The sequence below is a fragment of the Pinus tabuliformis genome, chromosome 2_2 (genome assembly GCF_031772625.1).
Source record: "Pinus tabuliformis cultivar Carrire ecotype Pingquan chromosome 2_2, CPIR1, whole genome shotgun sequence".
In the NCBI taxonomy this organism is placed as follows: Eukaryota; Viridiplantae; Streptophyta; class Pinopsida; order Pinales; family Pinaceae; genus Pinus; species Pinus tabuliformis.
In genome coordinates, this window is record NC_142300.1 from 282,800,964 (window position 1) to 282,810,200 (window position 9,237).

Genomic DNA, 9,237 nt, shown 5'->3' on the forward strand with positions numbered 1-9,237 from the left:
CTTGTATTAAGAGCAGCTTTAGAGATTGAAGCAAAGAAGTGACAATGCAATAGAAGGATTGTGCAAGGACATAGGAAGAAGAAGAAATTGAAGGAGGCAGAGAAGAAGTTACAGGAGGTGAAGCAACAACTAAGGGAAGAAAAGGATCTACGCAGAAAGGAGAAGGAAGCGCAACAGGAACAAGAACAATAGGAAGTGTAGTGTGTACACATTGATGAAACTGCGCAAATACAAGTTATTGAATCATCACAATTGGCATATAGCAAACAGGATGAGCAGTCGCAGGAGTAGGACTTTGCTCAAGAGATTGAACAGATGTTGGAGCTGATGGACACGGATTTGGTTCAGCCAGAGAAGGATCAGGATACAAATCTCATGCCCAAAGACCCAGAGGTCACTCCACTGACTTTACCAGATCCAGGATTAGAGTAAGTCCCAAGTGATCAAGGAGAAACTGAAATCCTTGAGGACAACTTGGAAGAATATGTGCACAACATATCCTTTGACGAGTCACAACACAGAGTTGTGCAGTCACGCAGAGTGCACACTTCGGATGTCCATGCATCTCATGTGCATTTTCGAGAACAAGTGATCATTCTCGATGTGTGCAGATATCCAACTGCATTAGCCGATGCTACAAAGGTATATGCCAAAGCCACCAGCTCAAGTGTGAGATTCTTGATAGCTCATAATGAGCGCATGGCTAAGGATTTGCAAGCGGTTAAGCAAAGAAAAGAGAAAGCTACAACATTCGCTAGAGAAGAGTGGAGGAAAGTGATACTTGAAGAAGTATTGTCTCTTGAGACAGTCATGCAAAAGTTGTACTTTAGGTTTGTCACCATGCATAAGTCAGTTGTCCATCTTAATGGTTGGCAGCAAAACTATGCTAGGGGAGCACACATCTTGACAAACATATACACTGTTGTTAATCACATGCAGATATGGACAATGAGGTACAAGGTAGCCCCGTTGTACTTACCAAATATGATGAAGCCAAAGGCAGTGGATTTGAAGGCATGCATCCGGAGTCAGATCTAGAACTATGAGGAACTCCCACAGATCATCACCAACTTACAGGATTCACATGCATGAGTGTTCAGGAGCATGGATGTCATTGTGCGCATGCATGCGATCCCAGCCATTGGCACACTCACTGAGGCAAAAGCGAAGAACCAAGTCTGGCTGGAGCTAGATATGTACTTCGAGCAATTGATGTGCATAACCACTAGCGCAGATTTTCAGATGAGTGCATACACTATGCACCAGTATGTCACTGGTCTAGCTACACTCAAGACCATGATTCACATGCTATATGACAAGTTGGACAGAGGTGCCAAATCAGTGTACGCGGATGCAACGAAGGCAATATTTCGCTTTTAGAAGGATGTCACCATGAAGTACGTAGACACCATAACAAACTACCAAGCTTGGCATCAGTTTGCCACCATTGATCACCAAGAGGATGTTGACGAGTTAGTATTCCCACAGTTGTTCGAGTCTCAGTGATGTCTTGCATGGTTTACTCAAGCCATTTTTGTCTCACATGGTACATGTGCAGATTGTATTGTAAACATATTGTAAAGTGAAATACCAAGTGTCAATAGTAGAATGTAAACAATCATGTGTAAGTTGAAGAATCATGAGGGTAGTTGAAGAGTCATAAAGGAGAATGTCAAGGGTCACCCACCCTTTACTATATATAGAACCTCATAAGTCATTGTACAAGCTTTTGGGAGCCAAACTTCCAATAGGTATAACTTAGAGAAAGCTTGGAGTGTATTGTAACAAGCCTTGGCTTCTCCACAGTGTAGAGTGAGTACATCTCTTTGGAGGAGCAAGTGACATTGACTATAACGTTCCACTATTGGGCTTAGTGGTTGTTATGGTTGTATGTATGATTGGATCTTTCACTCTTTAATATAAGAGAGCCAACACGTTTCATGCATATATTGTTGTTATAGTTCGACTATTCTGGTTACTCCAACATTGTAAGTAGTTGTAACTTACACATGTATGTATGGACTATTCCGTATGTGTTTGTATGAATATTATCGAAGCATGTTGTTGGTTTAACTTGTTAGCACTCATAATGAACCTCAAGGCTGAGAAGAGGCTATTCTGAGGTAACCACAAACCAAGCTTTCGATATGGCATCTAGCCTTGCGAGACCAGAGAGGGCTCTCTCTTTGCCAACAAAATGTGGCTGTGATAACTAATTATTAGGCTATCTATGGAGTGCGGGGATTTTTTTTAAAGGTTTTTTGGGTCGAAAATAGCAAGAGAAAGGACCAATGGGCTATGGAGTTGATGCCAGTTTCTGCCGGTAAACTTGGGGCAAAGTAAGTGCAATGTTCAGCCAGATAAAAGATTGCAAATGTGAGAAGAATAGGGGAGAAAGCCCGCTGCCTTGCAGGCATCAAACAAGGGATGGATCTACAGTAGCAGTGTTAGACAAAAGAGAAACACAGGGTTGCTCAATAGAGCATCTAGCTGAAGATGGATTCTGCAAAGACAACCACTACACTTAACAACAAAATCATCATGATAGGAGCATCGTGTACATATCAATTCCTAACACATCTCTTAGATAATGCTGGAACAAGGCAGAAAAACAAAATATGTAAGTGAATTACAGGAAAAACATACTAGACATTAACACCGTGATGGATCCCAGGTCCAAAGGGCAGAAACTGCTTTATTAAAATAATATTTAAGAGAAACTTTACACAGTCCCAAGCAGCCTCTCTCTGCTGCAAAAATCGAACCTCTACATCTTCAAAAATCACCCTATATATACTCTATTACATATTGATTATGATTTCCTAAACATAGGAATCAAAATAATAAAAAGAAAAAAGAAAACCAGATATGTGTTGTAGTCAAATTACATAAATTAAATTATAACTAAATAATTTAATTCAATCTCATCGAAACAGAATAATTGGTTTGTTGTAGATTTGCTGAAGGTTTCATTGCTGGAAATCTGGGATGTTGAGATGCTGATCAATCATCTTCCACCCGCACTGATGAGCCCCAATTTTTGGTACAATTTGGGCTCATATTGGCCTACTTACCTTGTTCAACCATTCATCTTTTACCACTTATGCGTTCATTTCTTAGTATATTCGTGTTGTTTGTAGGAAGAAGGGCAGGCATTATATCTATGTGACTAATACATGATGATTTCAGGTTCTTGGCATTAAAGAGAGCAAAAGACCACGCAAAAGGAGACAAGGAGACAGCAAAGGTGGCATTGCATGTTTATAGGGAGGTTGTCTACAGCTTTAAATGACTTCCCTTGTGCTTTTCACCTTAACTCCGAGCTCTAACAGCTCTCCCCACCGAGCTCAAAGCAGCCAACACGTTCTACAGGATCAGCAGTTTTACAGCGGTTTGACTTTCAGTTGGACAGCCAAGCTCCACGAATGAAGGCAGCCATCTTGATCCTCATTTTGTATAAATATTGAGGCCGTAGCCTTTGTTAGAAGCTTTTTGACTTTTGGAATTACTATTGTAATCTCTGAGCACGAGTTACAGCTCGGTTTTTGTTGTTTTGTAAGCCAGTTTTGGCATGACATTAGACTTTTGATTATGAATAAAGGCAAGCAGATTTGGATCTAATTCTGAGTTTTTAAGGGAGCTATAGCTCTCAGGTTAGGGCCCAACCTGAGAGCAATAGACCTCCTCTGTTTTGTAGTGGTATTTGCCTTTCGTTCCAGCACTTTGTTTCTTTACTTTGACATGCAATTCGAATTTACAATCTGCTGATTTAGTTTTTGTGTGATTGAGTAGGATTAGCTTATGGTTACTTTGCTTTCAGTTGTTTAGATTCGGATAGGAGGTTTGTAATACACAGGAGCTCCAAGAAAAAGGTTGTTAGAGATCACTGCCATCTTTGTTTAGGGATTGGGGTGCAGTCCATATCAACCACCAAAAAGAAACGCAGTCTCTTACTTCCATGCAAGCTGCAACATAGTCATTTTCGTTGAAGATCCATCCATGCACTTTTGATATTGAACCATACTTCTACATTTTTCATTCCATGCACGGTTTCTTTTCTCGGTTTTACATTGCTGTTCATAGGTTTAATGGCACAGGTATCATAGGTTAATGAATTCTCGTTTTTGGTGCAAGACATAAGTCATTTGTTTCATTTACACTGCTCCATATCATTCCACTTCCTTCTTCTTCTTCTTGACCTCTCCTCAAGCCACCTACTCGGCCTCTGTCCAGCTCGTTTACCCTCCAACTCATCCATTGCCACGTAGCTTCATCTTTTTGACCTTTTGTTGATCCCATCCTTCTATCCACCAACCAACTCCGTGCACTCTCTCTCCATCTTGTTCCTCTGCCCCTGAGCCATCACAAGTTCCATCTCCACCTCACCTATCCACCCAAACCATTCCATCCCTTCACCATCACCCAAAACTTCCACTTACAGCACATCCTGTAGAAGTTAGCAGACTTCCTGTAGAATTCCTTAGTTTCCTGTAGGATCCCCTGCAGACATCCTGTAGAAGCCTGCAAACTTGGTTGCCGAGCATCCGAATGTTGTAGACCTCTGTGGACTAATGCTAGGGACCCTCTGGGACCTCTCCTAGCCATCCTGACCTTTCCCAAGCTTTCTCTCCCTTCGCACCACCTCTGCACAGCCAAACCCTAATAAGAGACAAATTCATAATCACTCCATCACTTAAGCAAAAATACAAAAACAATGTTCTCTTTCATAGAAGTAGTTTGAGTTCATGCATTTCACATCATTAGAAGTAATGGCATCCTTTTTAGACAGTTGCACTCTCACTATTGCATCATAGAGGTTAAACTAGTCAGATTAGGGTTTACTAGGGTTTCCATGTTTTGGTTGGCTTTCAGTTCATTGTTGCAAAGTAGATCAATTTCCCTTGAGATAGCCTTCGTCCATCATTTAGCAAGCTTCTTCTGAGAGCATATAGAAGTTGGCTTGAGCCCTAACGGACTTGTGCTAGCTAACCAAGTGACAGCTGCGACAAGAGCTAGTACTTGTGCATACAACACCGTTGCTTCCAAGTTTGTACGAACTACCGGGTTGATAAAATTAGAGATAGGGAGCCCCAGGAGTTGTAGCATCATTGCTACAATACTGGAGCCCACCACGCACCCTATAGATGCCTTGGATTCCTGAAATATTTGCCATTTGTTCGTTGAATGTTTTGAATACTGCCACCTCTCCTTCAAAAACTCAATGTTGTTGATTTCATAGCTAAAATACTTGCCATTGATTCCTAGAAAGATTCGAATAATGCCACATCTAGTCATGATTCTCTATCACTATCATATCTGAAAACTGATGACACTTTGGAAATGTCTTTTGCTTTCTTGGAGGCAGCACCTGAAGAAGTCTTGGAATGAGCAGCCTTGGTTACAAAGCCAAACTTTCGTTGATCATGCACTGCAAGAGATGTTGCATTTCTTACTGTACCAGAGGCTGGGACAGAACGGGATTCCTCTTGTTTAAGCGCAAGCCCACTGCTTCCAATTCCCTTGTTAAAATTTGTCGATGACCCTCACTTTTAGATGCATCAAGAACCATTAACACTAGATCTGAAGACTTTGCAACCGCAATCACCTGTCGACCACGACCCTTGCCTTCAGAAGCACCTTCAATGATTCCAGGAAGATCAAGAAGTTGTATCTTAGCATCATTGTAGTGTATGACACCAGGAATACAAGTAAGTGTTGTGAACTCATATGATGCTACTTCTGAGAGAGTTCCAGTGAGTAAAGTAAGAAGTGTTGATTTCCCCACACTGAAAGTTGCTTAAGCAAGATGATTGTAGATAACTTGGTTTTCTCAGGATGACTCAGCTCCTCCAATGACCACTGGTTTTTGTTCTTCCAAGAAGATTTATCCCCCTCGGAAACCTGGCACGTTCAGTTGTAGATGTAGTTAAGGTGAAAGATAAATTTGGCTGCCAATAGGAAGGGACTCAACCTACCTTAATTATTTACTCGGCGTCGGAATAAGCTTGACTCGGCCTCCAAGGAGTGGTATCAGCCTTGGGAATCCTATCAGAGAAACATGACCATGACCATATTTTGTGTCTTCAAAACCATTACCAACACCACTAGAATCCTTCGGTGGCTTCAATAGCTGTGTCCTCAGCTTCGCCATCTTAGCTTTAAGCTGCCCGAGATGGTATTCTGTAGCTTTATTCTTTTGTGTCAGTGCCATCTCGAATTCTATCTCCTTTATCTTCTCTATGATACCCATTGTGCCTAATCTTTCCGGTTCAGACTAAGAAGCTGAAAATTCAGAGATCCCAGTGACACCTAACTGTATGAAAAAGCACTTGGATTGCTTTCTTCACGGACATCTGGTTCAACACTGTCATTTTGTCACTTTGATCAATATCTTGAATCACATGTGGTATGCATTTCGGAGCCCATTGGAAAACTAGCCAACCCTGTGATTGGTGAGCTCCAGTATTGCAGCAATAATGCTGCAACTCCTGGGACTCCCTTCTTTACTTTTATCAACCCGGTAGTTTGTAACAAACTTGGAAGCGATGGTGCTGTATGCACAAGTACTAGCTCTTGCCGTAGCTGTCACTTGGTCAGCTGGCACAAGTCCGCTAGGGGCTTAAGCCAACTTCTATGAGCTCTGAGAAGAAGCTTTTTAACTGATGGAAGAAAGCTAACTCAAAGAAGGCTGATCTACTTGCAGAAAGAAACTGGAAAGCTAAAAGGAAATGTAACCCTAGCAAACCCTAATTTTACCAGCTATCCCTACCGATGCAAGAAAGAGGATGCAAGCTACTGAAAGAGATGCCATTGACTTCTAGGAAGGTAAATACATGTATCTAAGCTACTTCTACAGTAACATCTGAAAAAACATCTTTTTGTATTTTTGAATAAGTTGTCAGAATTATCATGCATGCAATTTGACTGTTTTGACTGTGCAGAGGTGGATTGGCGAGGGGAAATGCTTGGATGAGGTTGGGAAGGTTCAGAGAGGGCCTAAGGGGTCCCTAACATCCTTCCAGAGAGTTTCACAGAGTTTGGCTATCAAGAAACCTCATTCGTGAGCTTCTACAGGAAGTCTGCAGGGGTTCTACAGGATGTCTGTTATTTTCTACAGGATGTTATGTGATTTTCTACAGGGTGTTCTGTAACTTTCTACAGGATGTTCAGAAATGGGATTTTGGAGGATGGATGGATGGAGAAAGATGAAGGAGTGGGTATGGAGGTAGGATAAGGGTTGGAGGTGGTCCAGGACTTGGTGGATGGAGTTGAGGATAGAGGTAGATGGCTGGATTTGTTCAAGGAGGACTGAAGCAATGATGCACAAAAACTAGGGTTATGTGAGAAAATGGAAAACATAAGGCTAGAAGCTGAGCTGAGGGATGGAGTAGATGGGTTTGATGGAGTATGGGCAGGTGGAGGAGTGGTACTGGTGCTCTGCAAGTCGTTTTTCCAACTGAATCGATGAAGACTTGTAAAATCAAAAACCTAGTTACGTTGACCTAATCTGATCTAGCTGTTAGTAAAAATGATGAACAGAAGTTGAACTGCAATGAAACCATGTATACTAACTCATGCAACTAAGCAAGCAAAAGGCTAAACCTGTAACCAACTTCTATACATGAAAATCAAACACTAGTGATTGCATGGCAAAGCAAAATCAATGTTTTTGTGGGCAACAAGGTTATCCTGATCATAGCTCTGGATCCCACTGAGGGAGAGGTGAAACCAGAGATGGTTGATGGCCCTTTTTTTGAAGCTTTTCCCTATAAACAACCTATCAACTATCTGAGCATTGAAAGTCTTTCTAACCATTAACAGTGACCTAGTTAATCAGCAAGATTTAATCTACTTTAACAGAAATAATTTTGCAAATGCATGAAGAACAAATAACAATACATAAAGGAGGCCTTAGCACTCGGGTTGGGCCCAACCCCAAGAGCTGCAGGCTCCTATAAAGAACTCAGATCTGATGCCAAGTAAAGCTGCTTCTCATTATTCAAAAATAATCATCATATGAAAGTTGTACAACAGTAGCTACAAGAAAACAGGCTGAGCAAAATGACAGCACTATAGTGCAAAAATACCAACAGTTCCAAAAGTAAACTACGAAGGCTGAGGCCTTCCTATTTGTACAATACGAGGGGGCTAGCAGCCCTCCTAGATTCAAGGGACTCGACTGTCCCAACTGCTAGTAAACAGTCACTCTTCCCAAAACTACTTGGCTGCCTTTAAAACTCGTTTTGGTGGCCTGTGGAGCTTGGAGTTGAGGGTGGAGATTTCGAGGAAGGCCATTTAATGCAAGAGACAACCTCCCTACAAATCATCACCTCAAGCTTGGCTGTCAGCTGACCCATGATTGCTTGGTTTTTCTCCCAAAATTTGTCCAAAAATCTTGAAATAACCACGTATTAGCCTCCTAGGTAGAGTGACCACGCTTATTCGTTCAAATAACATAAACATACTAGAAAAACATGCATAATCTATGAAAAATTGAGGATTGAACAAGGACAATTAGGCAAAATGATCCCAATAAGTTACCCAATTCGGGGCTCATCAGTGATTTTCTTTGGTGAGTTGATCTATTTTAGTTAAAAGTGCATGCCTTGACCAATATCATGCCCTGTTAATGATTAGTCAGAAGAAAAAAAACCAGGAGACTGCAAAGAGTATGGATGTCGAAGTGAGGCAGAAGCTTCAGAAACCGACGATGACCATGATGATACAAACAATCCTCGTAAGGATGATGTTGCAGAGAAATGAACATCATCATCTCGAAACATGTCAAAACCACCACGATGACTGGATGGAGAAATAACAATTGCAAGTAGTGCTCATGCTGCACATCTGTATTGAAAATCCAGGTCTCCACACCTTTCATTTAACTCTCAATCATCCTGTTGACAACATTAGAACCACCCCCACCAACTCCTATGACCTTAATTGTTGCCTCATTATTATTGACAGGTGAAGGAAAATCCTCCAATGGGGAAGGCACATGTTTTGCAATCTATTTCTTTGGGGAGCTTGTTATATTGCATCCATCTCTCCTAAGAATTGAAACTTCGGGATGCAAATCCAAGAAGGGATCTTGCCTGTTGGAGTATCCTTGCGATGCCATATTTGATCTTCCAACATGGGAGTTTTGAAAGTGTGTTGAGTCCTATGCAAAGCGCCAAAGGGCTATGCGCAGTGCCACACTTCCAAAAGCACAGCGCCATAGCCAGGAGCACAACG

The 9,237-nt window shown here is 41.6% G+C and overlaps 1 pseudogene; it reads right to left on the bottom strand.

The window, feature by feature from the left end:
* Positions 1-5,449: 5,449 nt before the first annotated feature.
* LOC149192427 (developmentally-regulated G protein 2 pseudogene) lies at positions 5,450-6,250 on the bottom strand (annotated as a pseudogene).
* Between the last annotated feature and the right edge of the window lie 2,987 nt (positions 6,251-9,237).